General features: G+C 41.7%; 1 protein-coding gene across 4 annotated transcripts in view; it reads right to left on the bottom strand.

Moving 5' to 3' along the window:
- Window positions 1-21,301, bottom strand: part of CTNNA2 (catenin alpha 2) — a 1,104,880-nt gene that overhangs the window by 370,477 nt on the left and 713,102 nt on the right. The gene's annotated exons all lie outside the window — the stretch shown is intronic.

Raw genomic sequence — 21,301 nt, forward strand, 5'->3', positions numbered from 1 at the left:
TGAAAGAGCAGCCCTCAGTTCCTGCTCTCTGTGGTCTGACTGAGGGGAATCAGACGGAATTCAAATGTTTGGTGATGAAAGCTGTGCTTTCTGGAGCACATTGCTAAGATTGCAGCAAGCTGAGGTTCTCAGCAGCGATAGCACACTCCTAGTTACTATGGGGAACAGTCAGAAAAATCCTGCCTCATGATCAATGCCACTGGGTAATGTCTTGTAGCAGACTTTGGGGGCAGATGTGATGCAGAAGTGATATGTGTGGGGTAGGGTGGTGGGGGGTATCATCATTTGACCCTGTGTTTGATCGAGTGCCTTAACTGAAGTGGGATCAATTTGTTAATCCAGGACAAAAGCTATCTTCTCAGATTGCCTTTTTGTGTAATGCTTGCTTTTCCTGTGTTGTTCCACTTTTTTTCTGTGTTGGGATCAATGACTTCCCTTTCCCACCCGTCATAGGTAGGTTTCCAGGTTCACTGTTGAGATTTAGGTTGTTTATTGAAGAGTAGTATCACTTGGTGGGTGGGGAGAAGGGGAAGGGAAGGAAGAGGAGGAGGAGGAGGAAAAGGAGGAAGAGAAGGAGGAAGAATGTGTGTGTGTTGGATGGGAGGGGTCTTTCCCTCACTAACAATGTAAGTAAATGTATGATTGAAATAAACTGTCATGGATGGCAAATGGTGAACACGAAACCAATGTTGTCCATGTCCAGAAGTCTTTCTCAAACTCAGGTGGCTCACCCTTCAGAATGATCCTACAGAGTAGCATTTTCTTCTCTTTTTTCAAGAAATCCAAATAGCAAGAAGAGGGCTGGAAAAACCTACATTACCATTTCCCAAATTGCAAATGCCACCAGCCACCCAACTAAAGAGGATCAGCTGTTTGAAATGCAGAATGGCCTCTCCAGGAGATTTACTTAAACTGAGGTTTGGTAGCAGATTTCTTTTCTACTTAAGGAGAAACCAATATGCCTAACAATACTGCTTCTAACCGCTTCTTTCAAGAGAAATATTTTGCAAATATCTCTAAGATGTTAAGCCTTGAGAGACAGCCACAGGCCCCTCCCCAACACACCAGCTTGGGGAACTGCTCCTTGCTTTGTTTCTAATTAAAACATGACATTATGACATATACCATGAACCTAACACCCATTTAGACTGCTAATGTTCTCCAAGAGAGGTGTTTGAGAACTTTGAGGAGGGGGTCCTGGATTTGATCTCAGCACCATCATCGGGGGCTGCTGTTTTGAATAGGGTATCACAGGGTTGGTAGGGCTAGCAGGGACAAGGATCTTTTGGGGATGTATCTCACATGTAAAGTTAAACCCCACTGAAGAGGTCTCTCCAAAAAATAACATACCTTTTCAGGAGCAAAAAAAATCCCCAAATTGTGGCAATTGAAAGAAATCTGGGATCCTGTTGATTGAATCTCCTCATAGGAAAGCTACTGGAATCCAGTGCCAAAAGCTGTTCTGACGTGGTGCATTAAGGGCTGAGCTGGTGTGCTTACAGGGGAAGCTTCTAGAAGTAAAGCCCTCTGGCCAACATCAGAACCACAGGTTCCCCTGCCCACTAAACATATGGATATCGGAAGCTGCAGAGTTTATCTCCTAACCCGAAGGTTTTCCCCCTTTTCTTTCTTTTATTCTTCTTGTTTCAATGTGGCCACGAGAAACGAGAAAGAAAATAATTGTGCTATGGTTTCTGCTGCTGCTACCCCCCTCCACCATATGACTAGTTTACCACACATGTAGAAGATCTTAAGTCCATGGAAATATAACGAATGACCACTGCAAAGGGGAATCTGCAATCTGAGATCTGGAGAGCAAACAATGGGCACAGAAAGCTGTGTTCTTACTTTGCCTGTGTGTCTCTGTGTTGTGTATCTCTGTAGGCAAGCCAGTATGTTTCCTACAGTAACAGCGGTGTTTAGCTCACACTATTTCATGCCCCTGTAACTCTTGGTCTAGAGAATGGCAGGGGGAGGGAGAAGGCAAGAATAAGAGGAACTGGTAATTTTAACTAAGGTTTTGTGACACTTGAAATCTTTTCTTTCTCAAATTAATTAATCTTTAAGCTTCAAGAAACTTGCTCTGACCCCTCTAAGCAAAGTACTTATCATTTAAAAGAGAATCTCATTTTTAAAGGTATAAGCACCTCTTTTTTGGTTCTTCCCACAGATGGTGCTAATCTCATTATCCTGTGCCATCTGAAGAGAATTTAAGGCCAGGGTTCCTATATCTCCTGGTGATTCAGGATGAATTAACCCTCCATTTGCAGAACCTTCCCAGCTTATTAAAGTTCAGCCATACTATAAAGGATTTCCTTGAATATTTATGTAGAAGAAAAGTCTTTTCAAGTGACAATTAATGCTCTCACTCCAGTGTTAGCCCTGGTAGAGATTCAGGTGGTGTCAGAAGGAGCAGGTTCAGTGAAACCCATCCTGTGGCCTTCACTCCCAGAAGAGGTGCCCCGACACTCAGACTTCAGCCACAAGAGTTGACACCAGCAGTTCCACACACGTACTGGGCATCTAGGGCTGAAAAGGTGCTATCACAAAGGAAAGGTTATTCCAGTAATAGGAAAACTTTTTAAAAATCTGTTTTTTATATTTTCCCTAAGCTCCTCCAAGTATGAATGACTTACCTTTCCTCCTGCATGCAGGAGGACAGCCATTTGGTATGACTTGGCATCAACAACACATTTATGCATCTGTATAAGTAATTAGAGGGGCAAACAACACTTGGCATTTCTCTCAGGTTTCCTAAGCAACTGCACACAGATCACTGGAGGGTCTCGGGACACCTGTGTTTCTGGGTTCTATTAATCAGCTCGTCAGCAAGTTCGGCACCTACTTGATCTGCCACATAGAAGAGGACACTGGTGGCTCATGTTTCTTGGTAAAATGAAAGGCATCAGACACCCACCTCACAGAGAACATTATCAAAAGACCAGACTTTTTATCTGTTTTGGACAATGGGTATTATAATGGCTCAGGGTTCTTCAAATAAGCACCACTTTTCTGCTCTGGATAGATGGTTATGCTGGTTGATTTGGGTTTGCCATTGATGAAATGTCAAATAACATGAATATGACTGTTAAACAGGCCCCTGAAATATATTTTGACAGAGTTTAGGGATACCTCCCCACCCATGTACATACCATAACATAGATATAACCACACACATATACATGTTATATATACTGCTATATCCACATATATATCCACATATATCCACACAAATAAATTAGCTCAGGAAACAACTACCCTCCAGCATTAATTACCCTCCACTTTGCTCCACCATGATCAAACTTTTACTCAGAAAAGGACCTGATAAATTCAGTCACAATTATGATGTAAAGGACTGAGTGGGCTGATGGCTGATGGCATTTTCAGGCATTTGTTAATGAGTTGGTAGATGCTTTGCAGTCTGGGAGATCTGGGCTCCTCATGCCACAGGAGAGTATACCCCTGCTCCCTGGTGGTAAGAGCCAGCAGATGGCAATGCTTTCTTTTTAGAACATGTTCCTAGTTAACAAGTTCCACCTCAGGGTTAAGTAACAGTTGTTTTTTTTTTGTTTGTTTGTTTGTCTGTTTGTTTTTGGGGGGGTGTTAATAAAATGCTCTACTCTGATTTTTTTCCCCAAGAAATCCAGGAGGCAAAATTCTTACTCCTGACTGGGCACACTGTCTCTTGGCCTTCCTCAATTGGACACCATTTCTGAAGGTCTTTGGTTACTGCTCAAAGAGAAGGGCCTGGCTAGTGCATCTTTAAAGTTTAGTCGGAGATGTAAATGAGATGGAGGAATGAATTTATTGAGTGGCTCCTTGGCATACGAGCCACGATGTAGGTTTCAGTGTGGGGGGGGGAAGGTACCAGGAACCTTATCTTTACATGAGGCCTTCAGGTTCAGAGAGGTTGAGCACTCGGTGCCAAGTCACCCAGTTGGTAATCGGGAGCCCTGGTATTCAGTTTGGTGCCCTTTTCACTGCACTCTGCTTCTTCTTTCCTTGAACAGTTGCCCTCTTTTCTCCTTCACCATCAAAGAGCTTCAGACTAGCCAGGCCACAGGAAATGTGCTCACCAGATTTTTGTTGGAGGACCTGGGGGCAATGTTTGGATTCTATAATTCTCATGACTTTGTTTTGGCTTCTGGTATTTGGGTAATGTGGCACTCTGGCATGAGAGGAGACCTCTCACAGGCTTCCAGAAGCAGACATATCCAGACAATTATCCATCCCAACCTCTAACTAGAGGATTTTTGACTCAGAAAGTGCAAAGTACGAGCAACTGTATATGACTGTTGGAGATTTATTCATATCTCTTCCTTGGCCATTAAATGGGCTATGTCTCTATGACAAAGTGGTTGTCACCCAGGGTGAAATTTGCCACCCAACTAACAATTGGTAATATCTGGAAATATTTTTGATTTTCATGCTTGGGGTGGGGTGGATGATGCTATTGGCATTTAGCAGGTAGAGGTCAGGGATCCCTCTAAACACCCCACAATGCAAAGAAAAGACCCCTGCAACAAACGGAATAATTTGGCCCTAAATGTCGAGAATGCTGAGGTTGAGAACCTCTGCTCCGTGGTCTAAAGTAATGAGGCTGTCTAAACCAACACACTGGGCTCCTGCTTTGCTGGAGGTGGCCTTTCTGGCCAGTTAGGTTTTGGTTCTCTTAGATCGGTTTTCTTTTCATCTTCCTCTCCCTTGCCAGAGAACTGGAAGTCTAAATTAAAAACCCTCAGGTTGGTTGCTAATCCGCAAGAGGACCTGTAGTTAGCACATGCTTCCAAAAGAACATATGGCAAAATTAACTGGGACAAAACTTGTCAGAACCCTCATTTGACCCACTTTTTAATAAAGCACTACCTCATTTAGGTGCAGGAAAAAAATCAAGTTAACTATAGATATTTAATTAACAAGAAGAAAAATGAGACACTTGATATTTCTTTTAGGAGGTGTTCTAAAGCCTGAAAAAATTTAGCCAACCTGTCTGTGTTTTCTTCTTCTCCCACCAAGCCTCATCCATCTCTGAGATGGGAATGGGCTTCCATTACAAAAGAAATCAATGTGGTTAGTGGCCCTAACAGGTGTGGCTTAGTTTATTTAGTTGGGCATCATCCTGAAAAGAGAAAGGTCACCGGTTCAATCCCTGCTCAGGGCATATGCCTAGGTTGTGGGTTTGCTCCCTGGTCAGGGCCCTTACAAGAGGCAAACAATCAATGTTCCTTTCTCACATCAATGCTTCTCTCCCTTTCTTTCTTCTCTCTTCTCCTCTCTTTAAAAATCAATCAATTAATCAATCAATAAATCAATAAATCAGTGTGGTTAGTCTAATGAGTAGGGTAGGCATACTAATCAGGGAAATAATCTCAGAACTTAGAAACAGGATGGGCTAAGAGATGCAAGCATTACAAACTGAAATGTATTGGAACACCAAAGAAGCAACATAGAGTGAAGTTCATCAGAACTGGAGAGGTCACCTAAATAAACAAAAGGCAATTCTTGTTTGAGGGTCCTGATTAATCACAACACTTCTGCAGGTCAGTTCAAGTGTGTGCTCTGGGAGTTCAAGGTCCAGAACTGAGAAGATGTGGCCTTTAAACCTGGTGTTACTACTCACTTGGCTTGGGTTCATCTGATAAGCATCCTACTGCATGGGTTTTCATCCAGGTATTCCCTAAGAACCCTTCCAATTCTGGCCTTCTGATGTTACCATTTTTCCCCCAACAATACAACATGAGACAAATATGGTTTTCAAGCTAGTGTCACTTAACCAGAAAATTACAATTCCCCTGTACTCCCATTCCCCAGAAATTCTGCTTCATCAAGCTTGCCAGCATAGGAATGAGAAAAGGTAGGAAAAAAAATCACAGAGACAGGGCCTCAGAGAGGAGGTGGGCACGCTGAAAAAACATGAGAAAGTGCGGGCATGTGTGGGAAGGAAAATAGGGTTTTTTGAATGTGCAGGAAGAGAAGAAGGAAATCCTAGAGAGGATACACTCACACTCACCCACATGTGAGAGCGTGCAGGCACAGGGATGTGCCATGGAGTAGGCCCAGTTAAAAAACAGATGATGAATGCCACTGGGGTAGGGGCGGCGGGCAGAGAAGAAGTGCAGAGAAACATTTGTACAGGGCTCCTAAAATAACTTACTACAGTGTGAGCAAGTGGGTACAATTAATATTAGTAGTTCAGAGCCCTTTTGTAAAATGAAAAGAAGGAGGAGGAAAGTAAAGAGGAAAAGACTGGGGGAAATAAAAGGCAAGGGAGGATGTGAAGGGTAAGAGAGGGGGAGAGGAAAAAAAAGAGAAAGAGGGAGTTTTAAGACTTGTGCTTTAAACTACTCAAATAATCATTATATGTAACTGTAATACACCAACTCGACCTGTCCACCCTTTTTAGTCATTTCTTTATTCTCATCTACCAGGTTGGCTATTTGCGTCTTCTCAATGTAATGTTGGAAAGTCATTTTTCCCCCTGCATTATGAGAAAAAATAATTCATTGTTTAGCGGCATCCTTCTTTCTTTCACTTAGCTACAAAACTGCTTCTCAACCCTGGATGTGCATTGGAACCCCTTGGGAACTTTAATAAATACTGATGTCTGGGTCCCTCCCCAAGAGATTCTGATTTAATTGAGCTGGAGTGTGGCTGTGGTGAGGAGACGTTTTAAAGCTTCCCAGGTGATTCTGAAGTTTAGCCAATGTTGAGAATCAGTGGGCCACAAGAATCCCAGCGCGTGCAGCACAGTAATCTGCAAGAACCACAAGTCTGGCTGCCGCTTTTGAAAAATACATGGGAGGCTGAGGGTTGGGTTGGACAGAGTGAGTCTTAAATGAGGAAGCCCTCTGTGACACCATCGGGTGGGGATGATACTGTGAGAAAGATGGGCAACCAGAGCTGTGCCATAATCTGTTTCTGAGCACTCCGTTGTTTACAAAGAGCTATTTACAACTAATTATTTTATTGATTTTAATTCTCACACACAGACACAGACTAGTCCCATATTTTTTAAGACAAGAAGTCTCACATCAGAAGAGGTTAAGTAGCTTGCCCAAGGTCAATGTCACTGCCATGCCTGGACCCAGAAGTGTCTCTTCTAAATTCTGTGTCCATCCTCCTCCACTTTGTCCCTTTCCTCCTCTGATTTGTTGTGTCATTATGAGACAGAGCTAGCCCTGCTCAAAACACAGAAGTCATTACATCTTCCAGGAGGCGTCCTGGAGAATATATTGTGCACATGTTCCTGCACCCTCTCCTTCTCCAAATGGACAGCATTTGGTAACCCAGTCACACCACTGCCCCTTTGTATCTCACCCCCACCCTGTGCCTTACTTTTTTTTTCTTTGCCACAGCAGACCAGGAGGCCTCAGAGACATCCAAAATGATAACAACTCTTCCCAAATACCCCAGCACCAAAATGCTCCCTTTCTGCTCAGCCCACTTGACATTTATGACTCTGCCAGCAACTCTTTCAAGAATGTGAAAACTGAATCCGAGTAGAAAACTGATGGATGGATGGTCTTAACAATTCTATCCTTAGATTTGTGCAGCTCACAAAAGGATCTTTGTGGGAAATAACCTAAAGAAAGTGTGCCGGTGCTAGAATTTCAGGTACGGGGATAGCTGGGTGATGTGCATTTGGACTGGAGATCCATCCTTGTACCTTCAAACAAAGAAAAACATGGGCCATTGTTCATGTGTAAGACCAGATCTTTCAACAGTTCACAGGGCTTATATTAAAACCATGTACAAGACTGAATTTTCGAGTATATTGTATCTGCTTAAACAAGTTTCCTCTTCAAAAATCATGTATTATTAGGTGTTCACCACCAGTGTGTTTATCTTTAAGACTCTCAGTATTGTAAACTATGTGTGGCAGGGGCCTCTACCCCAGAGACACAGAACACAGCCGTGGCTAAAAGTGAGAAGGTGGCGAGTGAGAGCTGGACTGGTCTGCCATAGAAAGGTCTGGAAAAGCCAAGCTATACACAATTAATATTGCAATGCAGCAATCTGTCTTTTGCTGGCCAAGGCAATCCTGTCATTTGTCCTTCAGCTGCAAAACAACTAAGCACTCTCTGATTTTGTCTCACTGCCTGTTCCAGAGTGATTGCATTTGTGGTGAAATCTGCATTTCCCTGCAATTGAGTCTGTGTGTGTGTGTGTGTATATTTTATTTCAAAAATAATGGTCCTTCTTGGAATTCAGCCTCACTCCTTTGCTTACCATCCAGATCATTTTTATCTGAGTTTCTTATATTGATCCTTTTGTGTACACAATTTAAAAAATTATGCAGATTAAATAAAAATAAAACAAACACATACACTGTAGGGAAGCAAAGGGAAGCCACATTGTAACTGAAATGTTGGTCAACTCATTCAATCAAACTAACACAGCAGTTCTTGTTCAGGGATTAAGTAAATATGCCTTGACTGAAAAATAGAGTGATGGAGCCCGAAGGTGAGGCATCAGCTAAGGTCTGTGCTAAGAGTCTAGGCCCACCAGACTTACCATGGATGTGCACAGAAGAGGCCTCCCCTTCACCCTGATCCATTTAGGAAAGGCTCCCCCTGGCCAGGGGGTTGATTACTATAAATTGTACTTAGTAGGGGCCAATGTTTGGGTTCAAATTCTGAGTGAATTTGGCAAGTTATTTAACCTTAACTTAAACTGATCCTTGTTTCTTTGCCTATAAAATGGAGATAGGATTGTTATGAGAAATAAGTTATCACTGAAAACTAAATGAGTTATTCTTAGTAATGTGCTTTGAACAGTGCCTGGCATATATAGGTGTTGGATAAGTATTTTTTTTATATTTAATAAAAGATAAAATAACAAACAGCCCTAATTGGTGTGGGTCAGTTGGTTGGAGCATCATCCCATAACCAGAAGGTTGTGGGTTCAATTTCCAGTCAGGACACATACCGGGTTGTGGGTTTGATCCCTGGTCCAGGCACGTATGGGAGGGCACCCAATCAATAAATCTCTCTTGCACCAATGTTTCTCTCTTTCCCTTCCTCTCTATCTAAAAGCAATGAAGAAATGACATCAGGTGAGGTTAAAACATTTTTCTTTAATAACAAACAAACAAAAATAAGGTCACACAGCTAGGGAGGGTCTGAGTTGAACAGGGCTACTGTACTCCAAAGCCATGTTACCTTCTTTTTCTTCTGTGATGAGGTGATAGCCAAAACTCAGAATCCCTGAAGCATTGGGTTTAAAACGAGAGGTTAAGGAGGCAGACTGAGGTACCACAGGCACACGTGGCTTCCTTCATAGCTTTGCAACTCCTCAGGCCTTGGCCTCTCTACACTCATGTTTGACTTTGCACTGGTTCTTAATTGGTTTGGCTTTACCACTGAGGTGAGGCAGGCCTGGTGAATGTACCCACCACTGGATTACGCGTGTGCCTGGGCACGGGCATTCATGCACCCGTGCAGATTTGGCACCCTCTTCCAGTTTCCACAGGAACCAAAGGCTGCTGGCCAGCTCGAGGACACATTGTTCACATGGGTCTTTGGAGAGATGGCAGAACTCATTTCCACATCTGAGCTATTTGCTATCCATAGTCAATTCCTGAGGGTGGGTGGAAAGCTACTACACAGCTTCTGATTGTTATCCAGCTCCCCAACTCTTATTTAATATCAGCGATATTAAATCATTCTAGCCCCTGGGACACTAAGCATACATCTTCAGCTGTAACAGATTTGCTGGTGTTTATTTAAAGGTGGTTTTTCTCTGTGCACTAACAGCTCCAGTTTGGTGCTGCACAAGCATAGGGACAAAGAACACATCTGAGCTGGACTCTCTCTTTTGGGACAGGGGCCACAGGTATCCAGAGGCAGAACCAAGTTCCAGCCATGCCACTGATTTGCTGCTTGGACTTGGGCAAGTCAATTCCATTAGTCCAGGCCTTTCTTCTCTCATCTGTAGTTGTGATTTTTGGCTTTCCCTCTCGTTAGTCGGTTCAGTAGGCAGGGTGTGGAGTCAAGAAGGGGGAGAAAAGTAGGAGAATGTATTGGAAATACATTCCAATACATTCCAATACATTCCAATACTTTTGTGTTACTCATCCACAAGTAAAGTTACAGATTCATCAATCTTCTATCCTCCCTGGAGACCAACCTAGCACCTAGCCTATGTTTGGTCAGAGGAAACACACTAGTTAGTTTAAACCTAGAAAATTAGATATTGAAAGGTGAGTCATTTTCAAGCCACTGTCTGTTCCTTGTGATTCATTCACAGAATAATTAGAGAATGCCCTTGCCTGGCTTTGGACAGGCATAATGGGTACACTTTGGCCAGAGGGGAACCCCACCACATGAATCACATTACCAGGAAAAGCTGTAGCTGTTAGGAAATTGAGGACACCCTTCAGTTTAGTGTTTTGTGTCTTGCTGACTTGTCTTACTATTAGTTCGCTGTTTTTCTCTCTTCCCTTCTTATCTCCCTTCCTCCATCCCTCCTACTCTGCTTCCTTCTCTCCCTCCTTCACTCCCTCCTTCTCTTTTCTCCTTCTTCTATTCCACCTCCTCTGCCTTCTTCTTCTAAAAATATCTTTACTGAATTCACAGTTATGAGTTATACTATACATTCTTAATGGTGGCGATAATGAACCAAGAGGGTAAAAATTCATTCTCGAGGGGCAAAAAAAAATCTTACTTCTTGTGTGTCTGTAAATAGACATACAATATAACTGTAATATAAACATTTCAGAGTGAGGGGGCAATTTGGAAACATGTCTAAAAAAAACTCTTTGGGGGAGATAACAATGTTTGAGGAACACTGAGTTAGACATGGATTAACATGGGAAGAATCAACAGCAAAAAGTTAAAGTAGCATGGCAGGTCACCAGTTCAAGACTTTGAGAAGGCCAAAGTGGTCCAATACTTTAATATTGCAAAACTGAAATTAAGTGATTATTTGAAAACCAAGTTTCAGTTGGAGAACTCAGTCTTATCAGCCCCCTCTTGCACTCAACTCCTCCCAGTGTTGTCTTTGTCTGGAGGCTTCATAATGTATTAGAAAAATCTGTTGGGTGTGGAATTAATAGGCAGAGACCTGGTGCTGCTCTGCCATTTACTTAGATAAAACACTACCTTTCTGGACCTCAATTCCCTTGTCTATAAAATTCAGACATAATCCTTTTTCAGCCTTTTTCACAAGGATCTGGTAAGGATCAAATGAGATAATGTAAGTGACAACTTCCAAAGCCGTGAGGTATGAAAAGATTCAAGCAGTGGATGGAGGAGGATGGTGGCATGTGGGTGCCACCCACACAGTATGAATTCAGAGGGCCACATGCTTCAAACTCTCCTCCACAGGAGCTGAAATTCCCGCTGTTAGTCACTGCTCTGAATTAAGTCCCCCATGATTCCTCTGTTAAGAGCACACATAGCAGGAAGAGAACTAGACTGTTTGCTTTATGAGAGAGTGCCCCACCTTTCATTTGACTTCATCTCTCATCATCTAGCACAGAATCAGACCCAAGTGGGTTGGATGGCCTTTAAGCAGGTAATTATTTCAGCTCCGTGAACCTTGGCACCCACATTCTCTAAAATGGACATTTCAGTGGCTGCCTTGCAGGTCTCAGGAAGATTATCAGAGATCATATTTGTTGAGTTGGCCAGAGTGCTAGCTGATGGTTAAATTCTCAAGTAATGCTACTTCCCATCCAGTGTTTATACAAACAGACTAGGAGGAAATGAAAGGCCTTAAGAATGAGTATACTCTACAAATGGATTCTGAGAAGTGTCTATAAGAGGTTAAGGAGAACATTGAATTAGTAATAAGAATTTATCTCCCTAGAGGGGAAAGCCGGGGTACATATTAGTAATTACAGTAAGTGGGAACAAGGAGACATAGCCCCTTCTCTATTAGTCAAAGTCAGCTAGAATAGTTTGTTAAGAAGGAGGTCACAATGATCCCCTCACAGAGGTACCCCAAGAGTTGCCTCAGGGGGTTGCCTTTATTCAATGTTTTACAATATAATGTTTTTTTCCCAGTTCCATCAACATATTCAATTCCCAGATCCCAGTCCTCTGTTTCTGAGCATGTCTCTTTCTAGAAGCATATGCTTGGTGGATGACCTGGGAACTTAAACTGATACTTCCATAAGAAGGTATGGGTAGAAGTTGACCTTGGTCCAGTGATAATCCCCTATCACAGCATATCACTGCCATAAAAGTGCACGTGTGGCTTTTCTGGGCCCTCACACAGGCGAGTGCAGTGGTACCCTGTCTGTCAGCCAATGAGACTCAGTGTGCTCGGACCCTGTAGCCCAGCAGCCTTGAACTGTAGCAAAACTAGGAACAGTCTGCAGCCAGCAGTCTGCTGGGCTCCACTGCTCTACCCTGGGCTACCAACCCCTGAAGAACTAGGATGAAAACAGATGGGGAAGAGGGAAAGGGTCTGCTTGTGTTTTTATTTTTTACCAGGCTCAGCTTTTCGGGAAAAAGAAAAAAAGAATCGTGCTCTGAGCTGGTGCTCTGCCAAGCTTTCCTGCCCTCCCTTGCTAGTCCAAGCACTCCACCGTCTGTGCAGACTGTATAACAGCAATTTCTGGAAACAATCCGAACAGTCTGGACTAGTCCGGAGGCAGCTGATTCCTGGTGTCTGTGTGGTGGAGTTTTAGGGGTTTTATTTTCCACCTTAATTCTTTTAAAGATTGCCAGATTTTTGAAGCACATGTTATCAACAGCTTCTGTTGGTAAAATGAGACTGAAAGAATCCTCTCTAGAGAAATCCTTGAATCTTCTCTGTAGTCCAGTGCTTCTACTGGCAGTTTGGTTCATAGAGTAAGGCTGTGGCAAATATTAAAGAATGTTAATAAAAATGAGATAAAATGCAAACAGATCTTTTTTTCCCTCAAAATTTTGATTTGCTCACTACTAAAGTTTGTCTTGACAAAACTTATGTCTCTGATTCACATCATTTCCCAAAGCAATTTTCCAACAGCAAACATAAATTTGTGGTGATTGCTAAGAGATTTTCAATCCATGTGCTAAGGAGGTCATGAGGTTTCAACTGTTCATCTCGTCTTCAGGTAAATACCCATCACTCAGGATGCTATCACTGGGGAATCCTGGGCAGCAACTAAGGGTGAGAGCCTTAAAATGAGCTTTAGGTTTTCAGTGTAAACAGGCTTGGTGAGGGAGATGGTTTGAGCATAAAATCTGAATCTTCAGATGGTAATGAAGTCATTAAATAAGAAAATAAATGCCTAAGCCCACGTGGCCGTATTCTCTGATGGAAGGAAGCACTAAGTAAACACAATGCCTTTGCATTGTACTGAACTTGGACCTGGTTAACACAGATTCCATGTATCCCAGATCAGAGGTATGCATGGAGCACACATCATAAACTGTGTGTTCTTTTTGTTGTGTTCGTTTGTCCTCAGCCTTTAGGACTCTGGGAACCGGTATCATTATAGTTGGTATTGATAGGGGACTAAAGGCTTGGAAAATTTTGGCTTAAAGTAAAAAGTTATAAGTCTAGCAAGTAATATGTATGTTAAAGCTTTTGTTTCAGAAACTACAGATAAGGCCCATCCTGGCTCCTGGGAAAACAGCTGCCCTCCTGGGGCACTGCTAGAGATTACCACCTGGGGACAACTGGAAGCATCCGGGCCTTTGTGTTCCAGGGAGAGACAGATGAACACCCTCCCCTGGGAACAGCTAACTGCCCAGAACAGGAATGTTGCAGCTTCTGAATCTCAAAGCCCTCATAACACCTTGTTTATTACCCCCATTATAAAAAGTCTGGCCTGGAAAGAGAAGACAAGATGGTCCATTAGGGTATGCACCTCCATCTTCTCAGATCACCAGCCATCTGAATAAAGCACCATAAAGATTCAATTGCTGTCATTGCTTATTGGATTTGGTAGTGACAGGCAGCCCGAACACTGGTGTCTTTTCTGGTTTCAGTATTTTCAGCATCTCCCTCTTCTTCTCCTCCCCCATGATTACTTTTGGTACAAACAGATCTGTTACCACTAAACTGTGTTTTGACTGTGTGCACAGTGAATCAATCTCCTTTGCAATGAATGGCATTTTCAATAGAGTAGACTTAACTCTATGGACCTAACTAGATGGAATCACATAAAACAATATATGTTACAGTATTTTATAAATTATAAGGTTTGATAAAATCATTAGGCACTATTAAGGTGTCTTCTTGGTGTGTACAAACCACTCCACAGATGCTGAAAGTCATTTCTGTTTTCTTCCATATCCCTGTGCCTTCTATGTTCTTTCTTTTCCTTTATACTCATTCAAATTTTTATGACAATGCAATATCCAGTTAGATTTCTAAAGACATCTATGAAGCCTTTCCTGATACCTTCAGCTCACAGTGGTCCTTCTTATCACAAGCAGGTATTAGAACATTCATTGACCTTAGCATCCATGTTTACCAGTCCGGCCTGCCCTGGAATATCTTTTTTTCATTGCCAATACTATTAATTTACTTACATACCAGATATATATGTTTTGTGTCTCACCACATACTTTTGATGGTCAGGGGTCAAGTTGTTTGCATCTGATTCATTCAGTTAGTTTCTAGGCACCATCAATAAAACAAAGGTAGCAAGATAGGGCCCTTCTCTCAGAGGGATTATTAACCAATAGGACAAGTACAATGTCCACACATATAATGCCACCCAAAGGTGGAAAAGGATGTATACTATAGCACAGGCATATCAAAATCCTCTGAGGACACAACAAAAAGAGAGGGTTTTCCCAGTTCAAGGAATGGGTGGGAAGAAGAAGAAAGCTTGATAAAGAAGGTGGCTGTGCACTGGGTCTGGCTAGGTGGGTGGGATTTGACATGCAGAGTGGAAGGAAAGGACCTCTCCAGAGAATAATCTATAACATGCAGTAGTGTGGAGGCAGGCATGTAAAAGGAAGCATTGGCCAAGTGTACCAGCAAGGTGTTTAACAGCATGCTGTGATTTGGTTCATTTTAAGTAGATATTTAATCAGCAAGACATTCAGGAATCTAATTTTTTTTCATTTCAATAAGAAATACATCCTATTTCCAACAGGATGAGTTAGTGAGAAATCAACTAATCACCCTTATATCGTCCCCTTATACTCATTGTTAGAAGGAGAAGAGAGTCCAGAGAAATGTTTCCCAAGACTTCCTGAGGGGAGATTTTGTGGAATCATGATTAAATAAAGGGAAATATTTGAAGGGAGTCATTGGAACATCTGGAGCAGAGACAAGTTTTGAAAATATCTTCTGAGGTTAGAAGAGTAATGTGTTTTCAACTAGATGGGATCTGGGGAGATGGGAGGACCTCACAGGGGAATGAGGGCTTTCTAAATGAGGCTGTTTCATGAGTCCTCAGCTAAGACTCCAGTGACCATACATATCATGAAACAGCAGTTCTGGCTGTCTTTAAAAAAAAGATAGACAATAATCAGGTAAGTGGAGATCACATGGCCTGAAGATCACCATTACTGAGAGTTCTGGACCAATATTTAAAGCCCTGTGGACCGAGAGGGTTAGGTCTGGTATGGGAATCCCTATAGTGGTTGAAAAGTTAATTTCCCTAGTAAGAGAAAAAGCTTCAAGTAAAATAGATACATTTTTTTAAGAAATCAAAAACAAGTGAAATATTCACTCTTGTTGGGAAGTAAATTTTATACTCATTACATTGACTTTTATCATACAAGCCAAGCCTGCATAACACCATGCAAACAGAGTAGCTAAAATGTTACCAGTATTTTTTATAAATTCATGTTTGGAGGATCACCAGTCAGGAGATCATTTAATTCCCCATCAAACTTTGAGTGTGTGATAAACATCCCTGAGAAGACACTGAATTGCATTCTCACAGGGAGTCCTTGCTTGTCTGAATTTTATCTGTTTGCATGAGAACCCAAGGCCCACTGGGACAAAATATAGGGACATACTAGGATTGATGACTGGGTCCCCAAAAGGTGCTGTTGTACAAACACCAAAAACAAAAGTGACTCTCAGCCTCTCTACAAATGCCCTAGAAGCAAAGACAAATCATTGAGATAAAAGTGTTAAGACACCCAGGCTTGATCTGGAGGCACTGGTTGATGGTCATTGTATGCTTCTGAGTACATGTTCACTGGATGTCCTCCTCCATGTCCCTAGACCCAGTGTGAAAATGAAAATTGTAATAAGGGAGATACCAATGTGGTAGATACTGTTGGCAATCTACCCAACAGCCACTCCCTGTCTTCTTTGTTCATGATGCCAGTATCTGTTGCCATGGTAAAGGCTAAAAAGGTTATAGGCTGGTTTTGCCAGCTTTCTTGAAGCCAGGCCATGGCTGACAAGTGGAATAAATGTCTCCTAGGGAACCTCTCAGTAATATTTTATCCCTGAAAAAAAAAGGGATGTCTAGGAGGAAATGCCCTTCCCTCCCTTTTGGGCCATGTGCAGCCATCCTGAATGAATAAGCACAAGGGTGGGTGAGGTAATAGTGCTGAAAGAAACAGGGGACTGACTCTCAGATGGAACGACTGTGGCCAATATCTAGCCTGGGACATCAACCTCTAGACCTACTGCTATGTGAGATAATAAACAACTATTTTTCAAGTCACAGAAGACAAGTGAATCTATTACTTGCAACCACAAGCATCTTACCTGATGCTACAAAAAATTAGATGGAATGAGGTAAACACTGGAGAGTTTACAAAGCAAAATCATAAAGCTGAACTATTAAGGAGGCAGAAAAAAACACTATCTCTCGGGATACAGGGTGAAATTGTCTTCCTTTATAAGGATTTTGAGGGATTTTTCAGAAAGGATGAGAAGAATGTGGTTGAAGGTCAGAAATGATGGAAGGAATAGTGTTGATGGTTTTACAACAGTGAAAAGCCCAAGCAAAATGCACTGAAGAGGAAATGAGCACTTAAGAGGAAATTGATTAGGGCCACTGAATAGCAGAGTAGAGAGACTAAGGGCCACCACTTCTGTGCTGCTCAGGCTTAGTTTTGGGAAAGGAGGAGACTGGAGGAAGTACTCTGGATAGGGATCAGAACTGGAAACTTTTGCCAACACCTTTGCAATTGTCAACCTTCTTCCTTGACTGTTCACATTGAGACTGGGTGGCCTGGGGAAGGGGCTACTTGTACCTTTGAAGGAGAGGAAGATCTGGCAGTATTGTACTATCTAGCATTAGTCCTTCTTAACTCCCCAGTAAGATAGCTTGTTATTTTTATACTCAATTGTTGTTTTCCATTTTCATCTTCTAAAAAGTAGAACTCTTTATTAAGGATTTAAAATCATTCAGTAAGAACTTGGATAGTCCTGCTGGATTCACAATGCCCCTTGTTGTAACTGCTATTGAAACATGAAGGCAGAATCCCTTCCACTTGTGTTGCCATGAATAAGATTATTCCACTCACACTCATTGTGCCATAGTGAGGAAAATTGAGACAATGCAAATGCAAATACTGGGCATGAGGCCTAGAAATAATCACTCAATAATTATTAATGGGCAGCTACTTGTTCTTTCCCTCCTCCTCTACCTCTCTTCCCCTTCTCTTTCTCATTTCTTCCCTTCCTTCCCTTTCCCTTCCTCTACCCTCCTCCATCCTTTCTTCTCACTGAATGTGCAACATATGCAGTGACTGGAGAAATATCCTTTTTCCTGCATAACTGTGCCTCCACCTCTTCCCACACACTTCCCAAACACATACTTCCCAGCTTCCCACAGCTGCTGTTGAGGTCAAGGGTAGGTGGATACAACCTGTTACCATCTGTTGTAACTCATGAAACATCTTCCCACTGAAGTAATGCCATAAATGTGGATACTTCTCTAGTGTATCAAACAATATTCCTTGAAAATTCAATTTAAATATTTGTAAATTTCACCTCTGGCATTGCATTTGTGAGGTTACAGCCTCTGAATGTAGGTCTCATTACTTGCCCATTGATTGTTTATACTCATGCCATCAATGTACACTCCTCAGAAATTAACTTCTTAAAAGCATTTAATGACACATTTTAGTGATTAAAGCCCTAGCTCTCATGTTCTACTTAAAGTTAAGTTGTGTATTTCATATTAAAACCATTTGTAAGACACTCATTCCCATTTCTTTCTTTCTCCTTCTTTCTATCCTCAAAGGCTGATTTGGAAGATCACATAGATTTCCATTGATTCAGAAGCTACCCTATTTGAGCCCCAGTAATTTTACCTCTAGAAGTGTTTCAATTAATAGTCTTGCATCCAACATGCTGGGTGGATTTAGTCTTTGAATTTCCAGTGAGCTCGTAACTCACACCTGGGCCTCAACAATGCACTGTCTTCATTATGCAGACACTGAGAGTATACCCAGGAATGTTTCTGAATATAACTCATGTAAAATTAATCTCTGACCACCCTGAGAATCCCAAATCCCCTTAGATCAGTGGAACCCAGGTGTGTCATTTCAGCTAATAGCCAATAGCATTTTATGACTCTCTTGAAAAGGCAGAAAGAAATGATGGTGTTGTCATGCACATTTCAGAAGGAAACCTCTCAAGGGGGGAAAACCCACTCACCAAAGGAAATAAACAACCCTTTGTATTTATCAATGCTTTTCAGAAATATCTGAGAGTCCTTTAACAGTGAAATTTCACTCTCTGTTTTAAGAGGTAAAGAAATAACGGAAGGTTATCTCAAAATACTACAAGGACCAAGGACTCCACTGGTATGCTAAGTGGCACTGCATTGAAATATTTTATCTAAATGTATGTGTCCTTCCCTATAGGGTTCAAACCTGGTGTAGATGCCTATGTTTTTGCTGTATTACTCACGGCTTCAGACATTAAGGTGATATGTATAAGCCCACTTATGACGAACTGACCTCCCCAAGGTAGTGGATAGATAGTGAGCAGTGGACAAAGCTGTAGACTGGAGACAAAGACCTGGGTTCATCCCCAGTGCTACCTCTAACCCAGCTGGGTGTCTCCGAGCAGTGACAATCTGGGACTTTCCAGGCATTAGAGCACAGGCCGGTGCCAGCAATCATAATCCATTATTTGTTTTAAACTTCAGAGTTACAAAGTGCTGCAGCTTGTGCACAAGATCCCATTTGATCAGTTCAGCAAGGAGGTGAAGGGAGAATAGGAAAACATACATTACTTGAAGTCCTACAAGGAAACAGACTCTGACCTTGGTATTTACAGAACCATATGCTATTTACTCCTCATAAAAACAATATTTAGGTAAGAGTTGTTGAACTGATGGAAAAACTGAGATTCACAGAGAGAGTACATCAATGCCCAACATCCCCTAGTTAATGTCATTTTTCTTGACCCAAATCTGACAGAAGTCTCCATTATAAAACAGGTGTAAGTAGAAAGATAAACTCAGACCCTACCTTAAGGTAGGCCAACCTCCTCCCACTTTCATCAGGCCAGGAAGTCACAACAGAGAAATCGCAGTGTATTGACCATCATATCTCACTTAGGCAAGAAAAAAATGCAAGAACCCCTATGTGATAAAATGTAAGAGTCTATCAGAGGTCACATACTCATAGAAATAGACTCAATTGATTCAGATGTTTTTTTTTTGTTTTTTTGTTTTTGAGTATTCCATCTCATCCATTGTTGGATGACATTGGAGCAACAAGCTGGGAGCTGAAGAGTCAGGAAAAAAGATGTGTAAGTTTTTAAAGGGAAAAATGAAAGAATATAATATGGTAAAACTGTACATATCACCAATGAAAGATACCTTTAGATTACTAAATCTAATGCCCTCATTAAACAGTTGAGAAAGCTTACGCCCATATAGGCAAACTGTTGTGTCTATGATCACTGAAAGAAAAGCAGCAGGATCCACAGTAGAATCTTCTACTAAAAGCAGTAATGCAGAATGGAATGAATAGGTGATATTCAGAGAAAAGGAGTTCTCTGTAACCAGCATATTCAAGGAAAGAAATGTAGTTGCTTCATCAATATCTCAAATTTATTTCTATCTCACATTTACTCATTTTGTTCTCATGAAGAAGGTCCTCTGGCTTCTCTTTTTAGGATCCAATTTCTACACATTCTTCAAGGCCTGGTTGAAGTCCAGCCTTTTATACAAAACCTTCCTTTTCTCTTTCCACCACCACTTGCACCAACAATACCAGTCCCCTTTTCCTCTCACTATAACTCAATTCCAATCTACATTATAATGTGGCCTGGACGGGAAAAAATTTGTCTTGGAATTGTACAGGCCTGTGTCAGACTCTAGCCATGTGTTCTTATTTACCTTTCTAGACCACTTTATGAGGCTGTTACCAGGATACAATGAGAACATATATGCAATATGCTTGGGATCGTTTTTAGTAGTATGGCATCTCCATATTGATCTGGCCTTCTGAAATAGACCTTCAGGCAGGAAATGTGCCTTCTTACACTCCCTGACCTCACTTCCTCACAAGGTTGGTTATAAACACAAAAGGGATACCTAGAAAATACCATTTGAACTAACTGAATAACCACTAAAAAAGCCAAACCTAAGATGTTTTTATGAGGTAAATCTGTGGTCTAATTAAACAATAAAAACAATAACAACAATAAAATCATATCTAGTCTTTGTCCCTGGTTCCAGGCAAAAAGCTTTCAAAATCCTTGGAATTTCCTGAGTGACAGGAGTGTCTTTGTTATGTTAATTAGTCAGCTCTAGATGCGGCTCCTAGATAGCTCAGGATGGAGGCTGGCAATCAGAAAGAACAATTGCATGATCAGAGGGTTGAAACTTTAGGGCAGGTTGATCCCTGGGGAGAATCAATTATGCTTATGTAATGAAATTCCAATAAATACTTGGGACTAAAAGCTTACCAGTCTGAGAAGACATCACATGCTGGGAGAGTAACTTGCCAGGTTTCAAAAAAGGAGGGCACGGAAGCTCTGCATCCCTGCCCCTCCCAGACCTTGTCTGATGCAACTCCTCCACCTGGTTATTCCTATGGTGTATCCTTTATAATAAAACTGTAACCCTAAGTATAGTACTTTCAGCGAATTCTCTGAGTTGTTCTAGCAAATTATTGAACTGACAGGGTTGTGGGTTAGCAAGTTGGTCAGAAGTGCAGGTGGCTCTTAAACTTACGGCTGGTGTCTCAAGAGTGGGAGGTCTTGCTAAGAACTTTGCCCTGAACTTGTAGGGTTTGTGCTGTCTAGGTATATCGGAACTGAGTTGAATTGCAGAATACTCAATTTTGGAGAACTGGTGCCAGAACCTAAAGCCAAATAGCTAAAATCACTTGGTTATTAGACTATCTCTTACTGGATCAGAAAAAAAAATCTGATAGGTTTTTTTAAAAAGGTTCACACTTAAAATACTTTT

The sequence above is a fragment of the Phyllostomus hastatus genome, unplaced genomic scaffold, assembly GCF_019186645.2.
Source record: "Phyllostomus hastatus isolate PE091 unplaced genomic scaffold, TTU_PhHast_1.1 phas_scaffold_78, whole genome shotgun sequence".
Lineage (NCBI taxonomy): Eukaryota > Metazoa > Chordata > Mammalia > Chiroptera > Phyllostomidae > Phyllostomus > Phyllostomus hastatus.